At 42.4% G+C, this 20,707-nt stretch overlaps 1 long non-coding RNA gene across 1 annotated transcript in view; it reads left to right on the top strand.

Annotated features, from left to right (window-relative positions):
- Window positions 1-565, top strand: part of LOC142826627 (uncharacterized) — an 83,053-nt gene extending 82,488 nt beyond the window's left edge. Inside the window, exon 4 of the long non-coding RNA XR_012900861.1 lies at window positions 187-565. This is a non-coding gene — a long non-coding RNA (uncharacterized LOC142826627). The remainder of the gene's footprint in view (window positions 1-186) is intronic.
- Window positions 566-20,707: the final 20,142 nt, after the last annotated feature.

Raw genomic sequence — 20,707 nt, forward strand, 5'->3', positions numbered from 1 at the left:
GTATGAGTGAGAGAAGACTGAAGACCAATGTTTGTACATTTCTCCTCAGTTGATGCTCCAAAGTAAGCATCTAGACTGCATAATGCTTCTGATGGATTTGGAGCTGCTCTGTGATAATTTGTAGATACTGCATAATAGCCTGGGTATTGGTATATTTATTGTATGACTCTTGGTTAAACTCAACAGGAATCTGTGTGGGGAAAACAGGCAAGAAGTAAATTATGGCTCAGGAGATCCACTTCTCAAGAAACACTGGAGAAGCTGCAAAGGGAAACTGCCAACACTAATTAGCTTGGATTTTTGCCTCTCTCTCCTGCAGACATACAAAACTGGTTTGGCCCTGGAAAGGAAATGGCCATGAACAGAACAAAAAAACCCACTAGCAGTATTAAAACAGATTCTGTCTCCAGACAGGGAAGGAATAGTTTAAGAGAACCAGACAGACAGAGAGAAAGGTCTCCGTCTGCCTGCTTATGTTACCATCCATTAGGCAACATTAAGCATTTAGAGACAACAGAGCTTCAGCTAAACTGTTTTTAATTCCTTTTTTCTTTAATCCCTCATTGTTTCTGTAAAATAAACAATACTTGTGTTCAAAGATACTGTTTTGTTACTCTGTACATCTGGTCAGACTTCCAAAATGAAGAAGGTTCCCAAACTCAGTAAGACCTGAAGGGTCAGAACTTTGGATACACAAAGTACTATACCTTAAATGCCTGAGGGCATGTCTATACAGCAGGGCTAGAGTCAAATTAAGTTACACAACTTCAGCTGCGTCAATCGTGTAGCTGACGTTGAAATAGCTTAATTAGGCTTGTGGCGCTGTCTACACAGCAGGAAGTCAAAGGAAGAATACTCTTCCCATACTCCTTGTGAAATTAGGGTTATCATGAGTTGGTGTAAGAAGTCCTCCAGCTCAACATTATTTTGAAAAAAAAAAAAGACTTGTAGTGTAGACACACTCTTTGTTATTTCAAAATAATGCTGCTGTGTAACTGCAGTAGTCAGGAGCTATCTTGGTCTACCTTATAGACAGGAGAGTAAAACTTTCTTTGCCTCAGCTACAATCATGACCCAGGAATGCAATAATTAACTGAGATGTAACCAATTGTGTTTTTTAAATCTTCTGATACAAGTGCATTTCCTTTCTCCTTGGGGTCACTTCATATCACTTGATCTGAATTGCATGTTTTTTCACAGTTTTTAGTGTGTGATGGTTAGGTCCCATCTCTGTTCCCATTTGATACTCAGCAGTGGTTCTGGATAGGGAGGGAGAGTATCCATAAGGAACTGACAAAACAGAAAAATGTACTGCAACAGAGGTATGTATTAGTAAAGTGTCTTCAGCAGTTTTGGATGTAGTAGTCAAAAGTTTCGCAAAGGAACTCCAGTAATTACAACTGCATAAGTTCAGAAGAGATACCATAGACCACAGAGATAACACTGTATATCCCTGGGGCCCTGGCTGACAGATCAAAAAGATAGTGAATACCACTATTCAGAGATGGAGGGCTCCTCTGATAGCAGCAACCTTAAAAGAAGGGAAAGAGATTGCTTCCATTTATGAGGTGAGCATGTAGCTCAGAGCCTCTGCAGTTGTGGGACCGGGGAGAAACAACAGGGAAAGTTAGGATAAATGAAATGGACCTCGGAATAGAGAGAGGGAGTCGCATTATTAAATGTCCACATAGAGAAGTTTTTCATTGCTGTCTGCCAGACTTCATTATGGTTCTGTCTAGACTACATGGCTCTGTCAACAGAGCCATGTAAACTAGTTTACCCCACATAGTCAATGAAGTGGGGATTTAAATAATCCCCGCTTCATTCAAATAAAAATGGCCGCTGCGCTGTGCCGACAATCAGCTGATCCGGCATAGCGCGGCAGTCTAGATGCGGATCGGTCTACAAGGGAAGCCTTTGTCGACCGCTCCTGTAAACCTCATTTCACGAGGCATAAGGGAGCGGTTGACAAAGGCTTCCTTCATCGACCGATCCGTGTCTAGACTGCCGCACTGTGCCGGATCAGCATAAAAACCATGTTTATGATTAGCAGCATTAGCAACACTTCCACTGCTTACTGTGCTCTTAGGAGACATTTAGGGGTAAATTAGAGCTGAATAACAGCACAGAACATAACTGGTAGCTGTAAACAAATGTTATGGGACTGTAGAAAATGTAGCCACATCCACGATAAGCAAACATCCAGCTAACTAAAATCATGCCCAACCACTGATGTTGCCAGACAATACAGTGCAGGACTAGAGAGGTTTAACCTGTACAGTTGTGTGCCAGACAGCATCATGATTTTGGAGAAAAAAATTGCATTGCAGAGTCCCCTTGCATTGCATTACTGACATCATCATTTCACATCACATATTCCAAAAGCTTGGCAGTAGCAAGCTTTCCTTTTGGAATGCCGTATCTGGAGCATGTGTAGAAGGATTTAGAGTTTAGGTCTGCCAAACTTCAGGTTCAGCAGTAGAACTTCGAACATACTTTTTTCCTATCTATTCCTAGTTCTAGTCCTAGTTCCATTCCTAGTCTGAAATCAACTCAAATACTATTTGCTAGCCACTAACCACTTGAAATCCAGAAATAAGTTAATAATAGACTGAAAGTCCCCTAATAGGTACATGTATATGCTTTATATGGAGATATTTCTGTCTTGTAAAGAAAGACAACCGATTGAAACACCTCAAAATGCAGTTTGTTTGAACAGTAAATGTGTAAAAATAGCATTTTGTGATCATTCCATTTTTGTTCCAGTGACACCAGGGAAAATTTGTTCTGCTTACAATGAAAATATATTTTTCTAATTGCCAGCTTTGCAAACTCAGCCTTGGATTGGAATGTATAGCTAGGTTCTTTCTGGTTCACACATCATCACCTGTAACAAAGATTCTGATGTTCACATTTTACTCTGTTATTCCTGTGCAACACCATGGCTTTCCAGTCGTAATCTCAGTTAAATCTCGCATTGGGGGTTGCCCACGTTAATTTCAGGGAGAATGTGACCTTGTAATTTATGATGACAACATAAAGGTAATTTACAGCCAATTTTTTGAAGTGGCCCCAGGCTACCCCAGAAGGGGTGGGGCCTCGGGTGGAAGGGGTGGAACTAGGACACTTCCATGCTCCCCTGCCCACAGACCCTGATTAGCCTGGTGCAGAGGAGAAGCAAGTGAAGTCTTTTCCCCCTGCCCCCAGTGCCTAGAGAGAACCACCAGCCATTCTGAACAGCTAGTGGTTCCCTCTAGGTGCCACACGTCCCTGGTGGCAAGAGGATATTTCGCATGCTTCCCCTGCTCCCTGGCCAATCAGGAGCTGTTCTAAACAGCTGGCAGTTCACTCTAGGTATCATGAGCTCCTGGAGAGGGGAGGATACTTTGTGCACTCCCCTGTCCCCAGGTCTCAATTGACCTGAGGGTGGGGGAGCTTCAGGCAAGCTGTGGGTCGGATCAAGATTCTCTTGCCCACCCATGTGCTAGGCAATATGAAGGGGCTGGATAATCTTCAACATTGGAAATCCCATATCTGGGAGAGAGAATGTGAGAGGAACATGACCAAGCAAGTGTATGGCTGTAATACTGCAGTACAGGTCTCAGTCAAGGAGCAGAGAATAGGGGGGCATGGGAAAGCAGGGGGACTTCTCTAATGGTATAATCCAGATCAGTGGAGCAGGGCACAGGAAAGAGATAGAAAAGCAGCAAAAACATGCTGTAGAACAGGCCCAAATGCCCTTCAATTAACTATCCTTTCCCTCTTTTCTTCACTTTTTAAAACTCTTTCCTATTTAGTTCCTTTATAATCTGTTATTTGCTAACACTTTGGAGCAGGACTTTCTCTGCACATTTCTTTGTAAAGTGCCAACATATATTTTCAGAGCTGTGTAAATAATATGTCTGTCTCTGCCTCCCTATTTATATTGTTTCTATAAAAATGAAAACTCCATTTAAATTCAGCACTGTGCTGGAGCTCACCCCCTGCTGGGGAAACTGAGAGCTAAGGCTGACAGCTCCTGCTCCTGTTGAGCTCTGCATATAATCTCTTTAAATAGAGGTTTGGAGAAGTGGAATTATTTCTAAACTGTTGAGAGAGAGAGAGAGAGAGAGAGAGGAAAACATCTTGAAATGTTAAGGATGAAACTGTGGCACAGTTAAGATGGAGGAAAATATACATTTCTCTCTGTTGCTTTTGACCCAATAAAATACTATCCTACATTGTGACAAATATAAGCCTTATCATTCTGGCCAATTGGGAAGTTTAAATCTACCTTACTTAAATTTCAGCTAAATTGTGGCATTTAGGACAGTGTTACACAATGGACATTCCTGAGCACAACTGCACCTGTGAGGTCACAGGACAGTAAAATCTCAAAACTGGCCAGGTCACTCAGAATGCCAACTATTATACCCCCCCCCCCCCCTCTGATTTCTCCTACAGATTCATGTGGCCATGGTATTTCTTTTTTCCTTTCAGCTGTAAACTGTTATATAATGTTGCTGTTATGCATAGGGAAATGGCTTCCACTTTTCATATAGCTGCATTACAGAACAAGGTGAACTGTTTTCAATGTATGCAGTTCATGAAAAGTTTCATTAAGTTAATCTGAAGATCCCAAATTACTCTATAAAAGTGTTAGTCATATTTATATAATTAACTACATTATAAATACCAACTAGGTTAAATATAAAGAGATTGTTTTAAGACTGTACATATGTATTCATATATTGTAATCTGTGTGCATACTGAGGACAAAGAAAATGAGTACAAAAATGTGCTAGGTTTTGTAGATTTTATATACTGTAGCATTTGCTTTATTGGCATTTATTCATGAGCATGCTGAAAAATTAACTTTTGTCCTGTTAAAACATACTATATGCAGCTATACATTAGAAAAATAGACAGATTGAGGTGAATTAACAATTCTGGATTTCCAAGAGTTACCATCCATGAATACATTTGTTTGTTTAAAACCAATATTTTTATTTCTCTCATCACTGAAAAGTTCTTTGCCCTTGTTATAATGCCGTGGATGGGAAATTTTGAGCTAAACGGAGCACTGAATGCTATATAAACCCACTATTTGTATTTAGGTAGGAGGGAGAGGTTGTTTTGAAATTATTATGGGCTACATTTATATACACTGAATATGGATTTTAAAAAGGTCTAACTCCTCTGTTCCCTTATTAAAGTTTCAATGAGTTTATATCCATCTGTTTTAAGACAATCTGAAAATAAAAGATGCATTTTGTAGTGATCTGGAAAAAACAGCTCTCTTCTATTATTTTATTTACTCTCCTCAGGCTGAAGATCTGTAAAATAAAAATATTCATTTAATTCACCGATTTCTCCCATTTTAACAGGATAGTATTGCTAAAGCACTGGATGGTCTACTGCTATAACATGTTGGTCCACTAGAGGGCGCAGGCGGTCTTAGCTTAACAAAATCTGAAAATAAAGGCTTGAATTTAGTACATTTTATAAGGTAAAACTTTTCAATGTAAATTTACTTCCCATTTAAATGAAGCAGTTAATTGTGAACATCTGGAAAAGGGGGAAAACTGTTAATATAGAGGAAACACAATATTCAGAATGTTTGATTCATATGGTAAAGATGGACAAACTGATCTAAATGAATGAATAAGTGTCTCAGACCTTTTCCCAAAACTCATTCTAAAGCACACATGTTTCTTTCTGTAGCTTTGAAATGATTGGTGCCATCACACTGTCATAATGATGTGATATAAAGGAGTATTGCTAAGAGACTGACCTTTATTTCTTGGTCCCTGCCACCTGGTATGTGTCAGGATTACAAAAGTTTATCCAATTCTGGTGGCTGTGATTACAGATGTAACTTTTTATTTGTTACTTACTTATTTTATTCGACACTGCCCAGTCTCTGGGGAAATGCCCAAATAAGCTGAAAGATGCTATTTGTGCTATGTTTCCACCCCAAGTGCTTAGTAGAAATATGCTGAGATGAAGACTTTTCAAATTTAGGGGCAGGGAGTTGAAGTCTGGATCTGAATTTTGCAGCTCAGGCCAATTTCCAAGCCTGAGATTTTTCCAGGTTTATGTGTTTATGTGAACTTTACAACCCTGAACATTGCAAAGGCTTAGATTAGACTTGTGCAGAACTCAGCATTTCCATTTTGCAATTAGTTGAATAGTTTGTTCTGTTATTCTAAAGAGCAACAAGTATATCTTTTTATAAAGTTTTATTATAATATAGCAAAAAAATGCAAATAAAGGCTCAGATAAAATCCCAGACTACTTGGCTACGTCTAGACTGCATACCTTTTTCGACAAAGGCTTTTTCGACAGTATCTTTCGAAAAAGCCTCTGTCAAAAAAGAGTGTCTAGACAACAAGTTTTTCAAAAAAGCAGCTCGCTTTTTCAAAAGAGTCTAGACACTCTCTTTTGGAAAAGCCCTGTTTTCATGCAATAGCGCTTTTTTCGAAAGATGACTTTTGAAAAAAGGCGTTATTCCCCGTAGAATGAGGTTTATCGCCATTGACATAACTGCCACAATCTGTCGATTTACTGTCAACATAATGTGGCAGTAGTCTAGAAGCAGGTATAGTTTTTTCGAAAAAAAGGCCACTTTTTTCGAAAAAACCCTGTAGTCTAGACATACCCCTTGAAAGCTTCACAAAACTTTTAACATGGGCTGAGTTTCAAAGTATTAATGAAACACCAGAGAAAATTAGTTTAATCTGATTTCTGGTTTCATTAAAAAAGTTTCACCACAGCTCTGCTTCACATAAGCAATCAGACCCTTGTATCTCAGTGACACTGAAGGTGTAAAGGAGAGTAAAATTAGCCCTTTTGATTTTTTTGGATGTTTAACTGAACTGAACCTCCAAATCCTCAGAGATTTGCCTTTACTATACAGGATAAGTCTCAGAGAGTATCTGAAAAACAAACAAAACAACAAGAAAAATGGAAGTCCCGTGGCACCTTATGGTATGTCTACACTAGGAAATTATTTCAAAATAACAATTTGACTTAACTCCCAATTTTACAAAATCAGAATAGTGTGAACCCCCCACTATTGGGAACCTTGAAATTAGTTAGAGGCAGGCTCTTTTTATGTAGATGTGCCACCTCAACTCAGAGCCTCAGGAAGCACTGGGGAGTAATTAGTTTGAATTAGTCTGGGGAGTTATTACTCGAGTAGTTATTTTGAATTAGCAGCACTGAAGCATCCACACTAACGCTATTTCAAAGTAGCGATTTCAAAATTAGCATTATTTCACAAGGAAAGCATGAATACAGATTTCTAAATAAGTGGTCTGTTATTTCAAAATAACGGACTTGGTAGTGTGGACACTTTTCTTATAAAATTGAACCCCCCTAAGGGGGGTTATTTTGAAATATCACCCTAATGTAGATCAGGGCTTAGAGACTAACAGGTTTTTTAGGGCATAAGCTTTTGTGGGTAAAACCTACTTCATCAGATGAATTGGAGTGGAAATTACACAAGCAAAGGTAAGAAGGAAGCTACTTATCAAGTGTAAGACCAGTGTTAATGAGGCTAATTGAATCAGAGAGGATGTGGCTCACTCTAAGCAGTTGATGAGGAAGTGTGGGGAGATTTCCTTTGTAGTGAGATAATTAATTTAAATCCTTATTCAATCCTCATTTCATTGTATTGAATTTGCAAATGAATTTCAATTCTCCTGTTTCTCTTTGTAGTGTGTGTGTGTGTGTGTGTGTGTGTGTGGAAGGACTGGCTGCTTTTAAATCCGTTCCTAAATGTCCATGGAGGTTAAAGTGTTCCTCTTCAGGTTTATGAATATTACTTTTCTTGATGACTTATTTGTGTCTATTTATCCTTTAGCACAGAGACTATGCAGGTTGGCCAGTATGGCAGAAGGGCATTACCGGTGCATATCACATTTGTGGATGTGCAGGTGAATTAGCTTTAGATGTTCTGGCTTATGTGATTAGGTCCTGTGATGGTGTTGGATGTATAGATATGTGGACAAAGTTGGAAATGGAGTTTGTTGCAGGGATAGGTTCCTAGGTAAATGTTTCTTTGGTGTGTTGTGTGGCTCCTGGTGAGTATTTGTTTCAGGTTGGAGTCTGTCTGTAGATGAGGACTGGCTTGTCTCCCAAGGTCTGTGAGAGGGAGGGCTCACTTTTCAGGATAGGTTGTAGACTGTCAGTGATAAAACACTAATACAGAGCTTAAAATAAAATACTCTGTTAGTATGATATTGTTTGTAGCTATCCAGAGTTGTCATTGTGTACCAAATGCTATTATGTATAATTTATGTTTCATAATTGAAAATGCCAATTTTTGTGAAGGGAACAGTTTAAACAAGGCCAATATAAATATTGCTGCAAGATCAGGAAGCCAGAATGTCTAGGCAGTAAAAATATCATTTTGTATCAGGTGTGCAATATTTTCAGTTAATCTTACCAAAAGATGTGAATATTTGTAATTTTTAGAAGTGCTCGTTTTCTCGGTCTCATTTTGCTGTGGGAATGATTCACTACCATTTTATTAATATATATGAGACACATGGAGCAGACACTGCCAATATTAAAACATTTACATTTGAGAAAAAACATTTTATTTTATCAATGCCATCACATACTAAACTTGAAAGGAAAAATCGAAGCAATGATTTCCAAAGAAGCCTAAGAGAGTTATTTGCACAACTACCATTGAAGGTCAGATCCATATGTCAGGTATTTTGCATCCATGAATATAGTCCTGTCCAACCAAATTTAGATTCCAAATTTAGACTACAAGTTAGTGAGAGTTGGGTGCCTAATTCTGCTATACCACTTTGAAAGTCCCGTTTCTCACCATTTTGCTGTTTACTGTGTGTGCAGTTTGCTTACTCCTGTATTTCACTCTGTAGGGACAATTACTATTTATATAACGGTTTCAGATTTATTTCTGGCTGGTTTTATGTTCTCCTTCCTGTTCTCTTGTTTGTGGGTTGCAAACACCATAGAGAAATATTTAGTTCCAATAAACTTTTAATTTATTATTTGGATTTGTTTGTTTGTTTAACTTCACATATGTATTCATATTAACTTTTGTAAACCTTTTTTTAAACAACAATTTTTGAAAATTGAGATTTGAAACTCAAAATCATTTAAACTAAGACATAGGCAGCTATTTTTTTTCCTGTTTGTAAGGTGTTTTACTTGTTCAAGTGTTCTGAAAAGCACATCGCCCCTATGAACTTCACCAAGAGTACATGTTGTGTAACTAGCATATTCCAACCTCCAAATGTCTTTGATGTCAACATGAGAGATACCATCAGGCACTTTGAAAGCACCAACCTATTTATAAAGATACCATCAAAACCTGCCTGATGCTGCTGACTTATGAATCAATTATCTGGACTGTACCAAATGATATATCTGTTCTGAATTTTAGAGCCATATGTTTAGAGCAAAACCATATCCTGATAGGCTATTGAGCATCACAACAAGATTCTTATCTTCATGTATAAGCCTGTCAAAACAAAAATATTTTTTTTAAAAAAACCTAAAGCGCTGACTGGAGGGTCTTTTATCCAGAAACTGGTTGTGGTGGTGTTTTTCTAAGTTCATGTCTATCTGGTTATTTATAGCTTAAGATAAAAGGAAAAGATTAATCAGTAACATACACAGGATCACAGTATTGATAGTGAACTGTAAATTTGATGTGGTTGAAAGCCAATGAAGATGTTCAGCGAGATTTGAATTTGGGGAAACTTTGCACCTTAAATGTTTGCATCATTTAACAACAAAAAAACCTTCCACTTAGCATAGAATTTACAAAGCCATTATGGGAAAGCATAAACACTTCTCTTTTGAATGCGATATAAAGCTTAAAAGACTGCGGTAGACATTAAAGGCTGGTCTACGCTGGAAACTTACATCAGCATGGCTATATCTCACAGGGGCATTAAAAATCCATACCTCTATGTGCTGTAGCTAAGCTGACCTAACCTGAGAGGTAGATGGTGCTAGGTCAACATTGATTAGCTCCCATCTCTTGGAAAGGACTATTAACTACAGCATCAAGAGAACCCCTTCCATCACTGTACTGAGTGTCTACACTGAAGGACTCCCATGGTACAACTGTGGCATTTCAGTTATAGAGTTCCTGCTTTGTCCATTGGAGATCTGAGAGCTCAGCAAATCCTCTGGATTCTAGGCCTCTAAGCATTATTAAATTTGAAGTATTAAATAGCATCAAGTATAACTCTCCTCAGAAAATATTTACTCTCATTTATTGTTGTACGTCTTCTTCATTAGGGTTATATGTTGACTTTAGCAGCTAAAATTTGCTAGTTGCACTAATTTTTCTAAATTGACAAATTCAACTATATGTGTAAAGGCCCCCTTGGATTTATTTCTAGAAGTTTATTTCATGCATTATAAAAGTTGCAGGCTCCCTTTTAAAATATCACTTTAGTTTTAGGTATTTCCAATTGTGTCGTATGTTTCTGAACCATGTTTATTTAATGTAAACTCCTTGTCAAACCTGTATACATAGGGGCTTCTGGCACCCCTTTGATTCTGTTTTGTTTGCTCGTTTGTATCCTTCTGCAGGTGGTGAAGGTCATCAACACCGCTCTGCTGTGCAGAGTCATCCTCCTGGGTGACGTAGACCCCATCGTGGGCGGATTTGCTGCCCTAGGCTTCCCCAAATGCGGGGGGGGGGGGAGCTATTGACTGCACACACATCCCCATCCAGGCCCCCGATCACCAGGCAGCATAGTACATGAACAGAACGGGATACTTTTAGATTGATCTGCAGCCCTGGCCAACCACCGCAGTCAGTTTACAGTCATCTTCGTTGGCTGGTCAGAGAAGACGCCTGACGCCCGTGTCTTCCACAACTCCAGCCTCTACCAGAAGCTGGAGGCTGGCAAGTTCTTCCCCGAGCACAGCATCAGGGTTAGGGACATGGACATGCCACTGTGCATCATGAAGGACACGGCCTACCCCCTCATGACATGGCTAATGAAGCCCTACACCAGCCACCTTGATCTGAGCAAGGACCGCTTACATGGCTGCCTGATCAAGGAAGAATGTGTCTTTGGCTGTCTGAAGGTGAGATTAGGGTTCCTCCTGACCTGACTGGATGTGGAGGAGCAGAACATCCCCCAGGTGGTGTCAGCATGTTGTGTGCTCCACAACATTGTGGAGAGGAAGGACTTCCTTACAAGGTGAGGGGCAGAGGCCAGCTGGGAGGGAAGGGCCTTTGAGCAGTGGTGCACAGCTGCCATTAGGCAGGCCCATCAGGTGTGGGTGCACATCTGGGAGGCCCTGAGGGACAGTTTCTCTCAAAGATCCCAGTAACACTCTTCCAAGGGCCTCCCCACTAGGGGCCTTTGTCTTGCCCTCTGCCTTTCCCACAACAACCCCTCCCTTCCCCCTCCTCCCCTCTTCCCTGCAAACACTATACAAAAACTGGTTGATAAAAATAGAACTGTGAGGTGAAATATTTGGGTAGAAGTAACTGGGGAGGAGGGGGGATGAGAACCTGGAAAAAGGGGAGGGGAGAAAAGGAAAGGGGGCTTAGAAACTTGGAGCGGGGAAGGAGAGGCTCAGGGCTGGGCTGAGTGTGGTGCATGGCTCAGATGCTTCCTCCATCTTGTGTGCAGGGACCTCGGTGACCTCAGGGGTGAGGCAGTCTGGGGAGGCTAGAGGGATAGGCAGGAGGGAGGGGCTGGATCAGGGTCAGGCATAGGAGTCGGGACAGGAACAGGGACTGAGACTGGGGCAGGAGCAGGGATTGGGACTAGGACTGGGTAGGCCAGGAGAGTCTTGACAGTCGCATACATGTTGCATCCCTGCAGTAGCAGCTCAGTCTATGTCTCTCTCTGGCACTGCATGTCATCCCGGACCTTCTGTGCCAGCGTCTGCTGCATATCCTGGAGGTTGGAGACGTGCTCCCTCATGAGCTTCTCGTGGACCCTCCAGCACCTATGGCTCCCATGGGTTCAGGCAGCTGTCTCAGGTGGTGTAAATCACCCCATAGTCATGGCTGGTTTGCCTGGGGACAATAAAGAGAGATGGTCAGTCATCCCTGGAGAGACTGTCCTTGAGGCCTTGCCCTCATCTGTGAGCTAAGAGCAACAGTTCCTGGGTCAGAGCATGGTGATGTCCCAGGAGCAAGGCCATGTGTGATCTGGACAGTGGGACCTGTCTTACAGCGGCCCAGACATCCTGAGAGGATCATGCTTCCTGCCCTGCCCCCTCAATCCCACACACAAGCAAGCATGGGAAATGGCCGGGCCACACTGGGATTCAAAGGGCGGGAGGGGAGTCTCAAGCTGCCTGGCTTCCATTGGTGCTGCACACACCAGATCCAGCATTGGTGGCATCCCCAGGCGAGAGACCTTGTATCCCTGTCCGCTGGGTGTGAAGAGATGAAGGTGTGTGGGGGGGGAGGGTGAGCAGCACACACACCTGCACCTGGCAGTGCTATCCCTGGGAGTGGGTGCCACCTCGAGCACGCGGCATGCCCGTGTGCTGTGTGTGGTACTCCGGAGTCTGTCCAGCCACCTTCTAGCCTCTGGTGGTGGGAGGTTGTCCCCCCACTGGGGGTCTGAAGTTTGGGCGGCCTTCCCAGAGCCTGTGAGCAGGATCTCAGGGGTGCTCCAGTGCTGCCTCGAGGTGCTGTGTGGTACAGACTGGTGCTGTACGTGCATCCACATGCATGGACTGAAGCGTGATGGCCAGGCCGAGAAGGATGAGCGACGATTACACCACAGCCCCTCAGCACCCACCACCCCTACCGTGTGTGTGTGTGTGTGTGTGTGTGTGTGTGTGTGTGTGTTTGTTTGTGAAAAAACTAAGACCACCCCTCACCTGATGATCCCTCCCTGGCTTTAGAGGATGCCTGGGAGACATCCAGGCCCTGGGGTACCAGCTCAGAGTGATGGTGGTCACCGTGCTGGCCACGTCCTCCTCCTCCTTGGCTGAGACCCTTGGACGATGGGTGTTTCTAGCCCTGAGTCCACCCCCAGGGGTAGGTTAGGGGCTGCACTGCCCCCCAGAATGCAGTGGAGGTCCTCAAAATAGGGGCAAGAGTGGGTTTCTTCCCCAGAGCATGAGCTGTGCTCCCTTGCCCTAGCGTATGTCTGGCAGAGCTCTATAACCTTACTCTGGACCTGCTCCTGTGTCTAGATATGGCCCTTGATGGCCAGGTTATCAGCTATCCAGTCGTAGATGTCTGTGTTGCACCGTCTGGAGAAAAGATCGTGCACACACCTTGAGAAGGGCCAGAATCTCTGCCCCAGACAGGACAGCACACACCTCTTGTGGCTCCTGGCAGGTTCCTGGGAGCCCTGTGAGTGCTCCCTGGGATGGGCAGAAGGCTCTTTGGAGGGGTTTGGGGCTCAGACATGGTGGCCGGATGTGTGGCACTGTGAGCTGTGCTGTGGCTGGAGACTGTAAGGGCTGGCTTCCTGCCACAGGCACTTTCCCCTGTGTCTACAACTTTAAGCGCTTCAGGGGAACAGGAACTATAGAATGCTGAGGAGTGTGGCTAGAATGGCCAGCAGGGCATCTGTGAGATTTGCTGGAGGCCTCTTTTTTCGGAAAAACAAAAACAAAAAAAAACCCCATTTTCCTATTTCACATCTACACACACCCTCTTCCGAAAAAGCTTTCTTGGAAGAGGCTTTATTCCTCGTGGAATGAGGTTTACCAGTGTTGGAAAAAAACCCTCCGTTATTTCAATTTTCTTTTCAAACAAAAAGAGGCTAGTATTGTTTTTCCGGAATAACGGCCATTATTCTGGGAAAATGGTGCAATATAAGTGCACCCTTAGTTGGGGTCGGTCCTGCTTTTAGCAGAGGGTTGGACTAGATGACTTCCTGAGGTATCTTCTACCTCTCATCTTCTATGATTCTGTGAACTGTTGTTCAACATCCACACCTCAGCAGGCTCCTGGCAAACTCCTGTTTTCTTTCAAAGAAAAGTGTTTCATCAGGCAGAAGCATTAAAAAGAGTGTTCATTAATTATCCACCAGAGAGAGTGAGAGAGAGAGAATAAAGTACAAGTTGGTACACAGTGTAATTATGGAGAGCACATGTTTTAATGGTGATAGTCTATTAAATTTTATAATCTGAAATCAGTGACATTTGCAATAATTATTAATAGCCCAATTTCTTGCTATTTATATTTAAATAGAGCTTTATGGCTTAACTAACTAAAATAATTACCTGAAATGGGGTATTCTATTAGCCTAAACCATGGAACAGTCTGAATGAATGTGTCTGATAGCTCATTCACAAATATTTTTTATACTGTAAATAAGACAAAAATAGTCCTAAACTTTATAGCTTGCCATCAGGCCACACGTGGAAATGTCTATTAAAGTGAGTGTAGTTTCCCATAAAACAAAATGATAACATATGGCCATCTGATGCCCCTAGTCTGAACATGGGGTTGTACTAACTGATCCAATGCTCTGTGAAATCAGTGAAAAGACCTTCATCTAAATCAAGTCCATATCTGTTTATTCATCACCCATACCTTGCACAACATATGTGCACTTTGTATTGTGTAGTCCAAGGTGTATTCTAAAAATATATTCAAAATAAAACCCTTGAAGTCGCCCTCACTAACACTAACTTTGTCCCGGTGCTCTTTAGAATGCTCCTATAGAAATTAACAGTGGAGATTTTTTTTTGTCTGCTTCATATTGAATGAACTTCAGAATTGCATATAATTTGAGGCTGTCTAAATCCACCATGTGAGCTTCTCCAGAACTGTATTGGCTGGTATGCGTTACAGATGCACCGAGAGCAGTTCTTGAGTAACCCCTAATCATGCCTCTATCATAGATTTTTTTTGAAGTGGTTTTATTTCTTGACGTCTTCATGTTACAGATAACAGCCAATCTCTTTTAAATACAGCTAGACTCAAAAGTTGGAGCCAGAGTAAAATATGGGGGGTATATAAATTTAAAAATACAGGTTAGACCTCCCTGGTCTGGCACGCTCAGGACTTGACTGGTCCCGAATGAGGGAGTTTGCTGGACCAGAAGAGGTCAATTCCATTCTGCTGAAGGATTCTGGGCTCTACCATGGTCCATTAGCAGACCTGGTAGGGCTCCCCTGTTCCCTGCTGCTGGGCTTCCAGTTCTGTGGCCAGCCCCGGACTGCTGGGAGTGCTGCTGTCGGGCCTGTCAGGTCTCTGGGACTGCTACTGCTCTGGGGCCAGCAGGGTTCCACTGTTCCAGGGGCTCTCTGGTTCAGCAACATCAAGGCCAGCGATGTTGCCGGAACAGAGTCCCAGACCAGAGAGGTTCAACCTGTACATGTTGTGTCACAAACAACATTTTCCTGAAAGTGGTTTGTGATTGTTTCTCACTTCTGTCACAATCTATTCAAACAGACAGGGGAAAAAAAACCTCTTGAAACAATACATAAAATAACTTAAAATTAAGAATTTAAATGAACTCTTGAAAGCCAAATTTGCTTAATATCCAGCAGCCTACATGAGAATATATTATTTTTGTCACAGTTTTAAGCTGGTATTTATAGTAACTTGCTTTTGGCTTGGTTTTGCACCTTATTAAGTTAGCCAAGATGCATCAATAATTTCTGAAAATAATTGATCTTCAATCAAGCCATTGATGCTCATATTTTCGGAGCCACCAACTGACAATGGATCCCAAATTGTTAAAATCAATCTGATTATTAGGTGATTGCCGTTAAAAGTTCAGCATTTTCCCAATACACGCGGAAGTTACCACAGTAAGACTATAGGGTGGGGGAGGAAGAAGTATCTCAGGTACTATTGTGTGGGCAAAAGCTGACCTTTTTAAATGGCAGCTAGCATTACATGAGTCTGTGAATTCATTCTTTACAGCCATGGCAAGATTTCCATCAATTCTAGTCATCGCATGTGGTAACAACTGATAGTAGTTGACAGCCTGCCTTGCCATACCTGATGGTATATAAATTATAGAGCAAACATAGCTGAAGTGAGACAAGACTGCAGAGAGGTGGGGAAGAGGAATACCATAGCTGGTGTTAAGACAGTTTTCCACAACAACAACATTGGTAATAATTGGTTTTTCTGTGACAAGACTGTTATAGCACTTGTAAGGTTCACTCATTTAGCAGTTTGTATTATGGACTCCTTCAGCTTGCACCGCAAGCTTAATGGAACTCATTATAAACATCTATGCCACTGGAGAAGTACAGTTTAACAGAGGGATACCTGGACTGTTTAGCACATACTCCTGCAGCAGCTATTATACACGTGTACTGCGTGACATACCTACAGTGGTTGCCCTTAGTGACTTGCCAATTGCCTTAGATAATCAAGCCTGTGCAGTTACCGGAGTTCATTATTTGCAGAATTCCAGTGACCACGTAAATAGAGGGAATGATGAAAAGAATACTACAGCTATGAAGGCAGTTGAACTTCTCATCTTATCGGGGCAAGTGATGAAGGACCATGACTGTATTATGCACCAAATGCGCCACAGGCTTACTGTGTGACCTTGAACAAGTTGCGTGACAACTGTGTGCTTAACACACACATTTTACAAAACTTACTTTAAATTTGGCAGCTTGGAGCCATCTCGACTTTTGAGCTGTGCCCATCACTGTTCTGCTAACAAAAATACAAGCATCAAATGATGATCATTTTGCATTCATCAAAGAAAAGGAAAAGGGGCAAAGCTGACAACTTAATATTATATAATTGGAAAAATTACCATCAACAGCTAGTTATTTCAGGGGAACTAACAACTATTTTTACTGCTAAGTGCATTATTGATTCAGGGAGTATGGGTTTTTTTTTCTGTTTAGAAAGTGTAGAACCCTTAAATGATTCGAGTTTTCCCTTATTTCTCAGTACTTCAGTGAATGACTGATAACTGCCTTTAGAATTCCTAATGGCTAAATTACAATTATTATGCAAAGACCTACAATAGACAGTTATATAGATTGTTAAATGATTTTGCCTTTTTTGCAAACCATAATCATTTTCATTTATTAGCTGAAGGATTTCATAATTTAACAACGATGAGAACCTATAAGTCACACTTTCAAATAAGGAACATGGATATTGCAAACATTAAATTCTCTCATAAAAATGTTAAGGCATCATTAAACTAGGATCAGATTAATACAATTCAATCAACTCTAGATAGATATATCCTGTAAAAGACTGAAACAATACCTAGTGATATAGGGTATATAAGATTTTACTACAACCAATTTATAAACCCATAAAACATACAGGTATCACTCAAAGACACCATTAACAGTGCATGGCTTGTATTAAATCATGTGAGTTTAGTAGGCAAAAAGAAAGTTCCATCCCTTATTTTGTCTCCTTTCTCTATTGTTAGCTGTCATCATAGCATCTTACTGCTATCATAAGTCAGATAAGATGTTCCTTCTTGTGCAGCTTGATTGGAGAATGTGTTTGATTTATCCATCTGTTTACCTATCTGAAATATTTTAAAATGACTCCCCAGGGCCTAGTTTTGCTCAAATTTCATACAGCTCTAAATCCAGAGTGACTCCAGTCTGTTCATTGGACTCACTCTGAATTTATACTTATATATCAGTTAGCAGGATTTGGCCCCCCTCTTCACTGAGTCAAATATTAGAAGTCTTGCACCTCGCTGCCAATTCTGGTGGTAGAAGGGAGCTATGGTAGGATTAATACAAGGGAGGAGGCCTAACTTTACAATCTTCTCTCTCTTTATTTTTTCCACCGATTAAATGATTTTTCAAACAAAAGAGAGCAAGTTAAGTTGTCCCAAAATAAAAAATATATATTTAGCAAATTGACACAATGTCTTTTTGAAATTTAAAAAATTGCAACGTTTATTTTTAAAATTGTTTTAAAAATCTTTTTTTTTAGGTGAATTTGACCTGAATTCACTTGACATGAATTTTGTTCACTGAATTTGACATGAGTTCGTTTTCATTCAACATGGCATATAATACTATTAGTCAGAAACATTTCACCTGACTCTAACGCTACCTCTGAGTCTGCATAAAAAAAGGCAGCAGGATTAGAAGGATGACTGTGATGGGGTGCCTACTAGTCCTGTCTTTTGTTACTTCAAATCAGGCCTGAATAGAGAGAAAGGGCCAATTAGCCCTGTAACAGGCAGCACCTGGGAGAGAGTCAGGGTTGATAAGCTTTTAATTGGTGATAAAGCCCTGGAGGATAAGGGGCAGGCTAAGGGTCTATAAAACCAGGAAGCACTGCATAAGAAAGTCTGCAGTCACTCTCTGGGCATAGAGAGAGAAAGAGGACATCAGGGGGAGAAAAGAACCATGGTATCTTGCCCCTGAGGGAAGGGTGTACCTAGAGGAAGATGGCAAAGGAGCCTGATAAAGGCAAAATAGGAAGCAATACTGGAAAACAACAGCAAGGTTTGGGACTGTGGCTGCTGGTTGGAAGGTCCCTGAGCTTGAGACTGGAGTAATGAGCAGGCCCAGTTTTCCCAAGCAGCCACTGGGAAAGCAGCACAGAGAATGGTGGACCAGAAGACTACCATTGAGAGGATCAGCTAATGGGACTTTGATACCTAGGCAGGAGAGGACTATAGCAACCTGGACAAAGGGCCACGCCATGAAAAGGAAATAATCTAACCCCAGAAAGGGCAAGGGGAGAGATGAGGTGAGCAACCAAAGGTGTGGGTGTCAGAATGGATGAGACCAATCTCCAGACAGCCACAAGTGTGTGCCACCGCACTGCATAGAGCACCCTGTGATGACATTCTTCACAGCATCATGCCTGAACAACCCATAGGTATATTGCAGTGTAGAACAGCGCTGACTTTGCCTGTAGTAATAGACTAACCAGCTTTTCACTTCTAAGCTGCTCATTCAAATCCAGCCTGGGACATTAGTGTCAAGCTAGTAGTGTCATCTGATAACCAATGGTGTATGTAAAATGAATTTGGAGATCTTCCCAGCTAAGTGCCATGCCGTAATTAAACACAGCCATACGGGCAGTCCCCGACTTATGTCGGATCCGCACTTACGAACGGGGCTTTTCTCGCCCCAGAGTTCATGGGCGGCAGGTCGCCACCCGTGTCCTCCGGGGCAAGAAAAGCTTCTCCTGGTCTCCCTGGTCTGCTGGGGGGGGGGGGGTCCAGCGGCTTTGCTGGACCCCCTCAGCAGACCAGGGAGACAGGAGCAAAGCTGCACAGGCGGCATCCCGCCACCTGTTCAGCTTTGCTCGGGGGCAAAGGAGCAAAGCCACATGGGCGGCGGGGTCCCTCCGCCTGTGCGGCTTTGCTCGGGTCTCCCTGGTGTGCTGGGGGGGAGGGGGCGCAGCTAGTGCACCCCCCCCCCCCCAGCAGACCAGGCTTTTGTTGCGGGACGCCTCGGGTAGAGCAGCTGGGGTGCTGCCGGGTTGGTCCTGTGGGAACCTACCGGGCAGCGCCCCAGCTGTTCTGTCCCAGGCTCCAGATTCAGCAGCTGTTGAAACTGATCAGGCTGATTCCAGGAAGCTGGGGGCAGAGCAACTCTGCCTCCGGTTTCCTGTAGTCAGCCCCTGGTCAGTTTCAGTGGCAGCAGCTGAATCTGGAGTCAGTTCCGACTTACATACACATTCAACTTAAGAACAAACCTATAGTCCCTATCTTGTACGTAACCCAGGGACTGCCTGTATTTGGCAATAATTTTGTCCCAGAAATGAAACAGAGCAGAACAGTCAGTGAGTGAATGGATGATCGATTGAAATTAACTACACGCTCATTGGTTCATGTGGATCCTTCCATGTCAGGGTTGACAAACCATGGTCCTGTTGGATAGAGTGAATATGCTGATCACCATGATGTAGGGCTTGATTTTTATTCCTAGGGCTGTTTCTTACTAGCACTAGCCATTCTCTCTTTATACATGGAAAAATCTGGTGCTTGGGTATTTGTTTGGGAATCTCTGATGATTAAAATGGAGACAAACATAAGGATATTTCAAATATTGGAAAAGATAAGTGTAAATTAGTTCACTCATAAAAACTTTCCAGGTTTGCCTCAGTTAGATGATTTAGCTCAATACTTGCAAGTATTCTGTATGTTTAGTATGAGGACTCCCACAAAGAACACTTCAGCTACTGAATTAGTTATCTAAAGCAACTGATTTTTTTTCTGCCTCATTATGTCAGTGGGTGTCACCCATAGTCAGGGAATTAGCAAAGTCTGTGTAAAGATCTGGAGGCTAGGTGGAATGGACTCTAGCTGAGCAGGCTATAAGCAGTCTGTGTATCTTGGTCCCTGCAAGGGACAGGAACAATACACATAGCAGAGCTGTGAATAGTTCCGGAGTCAAAGCCCTCAGGGAGGGCACCAGTCTAGAAGCTCAGCCCTCATGCAGTCAGCTAACATAAGCCTTTTGGTCTATGATGAAGAAGCTGACACTCCAGGTAAAGGGACCCAGGCTCTCCCAACTCCACTAGATCCCAGCCCAGGGTCCCACCAATATTCTAATGTTCCTCCACTGGTTCAGCAGGGAATCCAGCCATAATGCACTGGCAGCATTTCAGGCAGCAGTGAAACCAGATTGGATTCAGCTGTGTCCCTGTGGCACCTTTTACCTTCCCCTAGGGGTGTACCTGGATCCGTGAGTGTCCTTCATCTCACCAGGGTAGATAGCCAGCGTTAGTCCCAGCAACTCCACAGTGCCTTGGTTGGCTGGCAGCTCCAGCAGCTTTGGCTTGTCCTCAGCTCAATGAACGCTCCCTTCA

This window comes from Pelodiscus sinensis, chromosome 1, assembly GCF_049634645.1.
Source record: "Pelodiscus sinensis isolate JC-2024 chromosome 1, ASM4963464v1, whole genome shotgun sequence".
NCBI classification, from domain to species: domain Eukaryota; kingdom Metazoa; phylum Chordata; order Testudines; family Trionychidae; genus Pelodiscus; species Pelodiscus sinensis.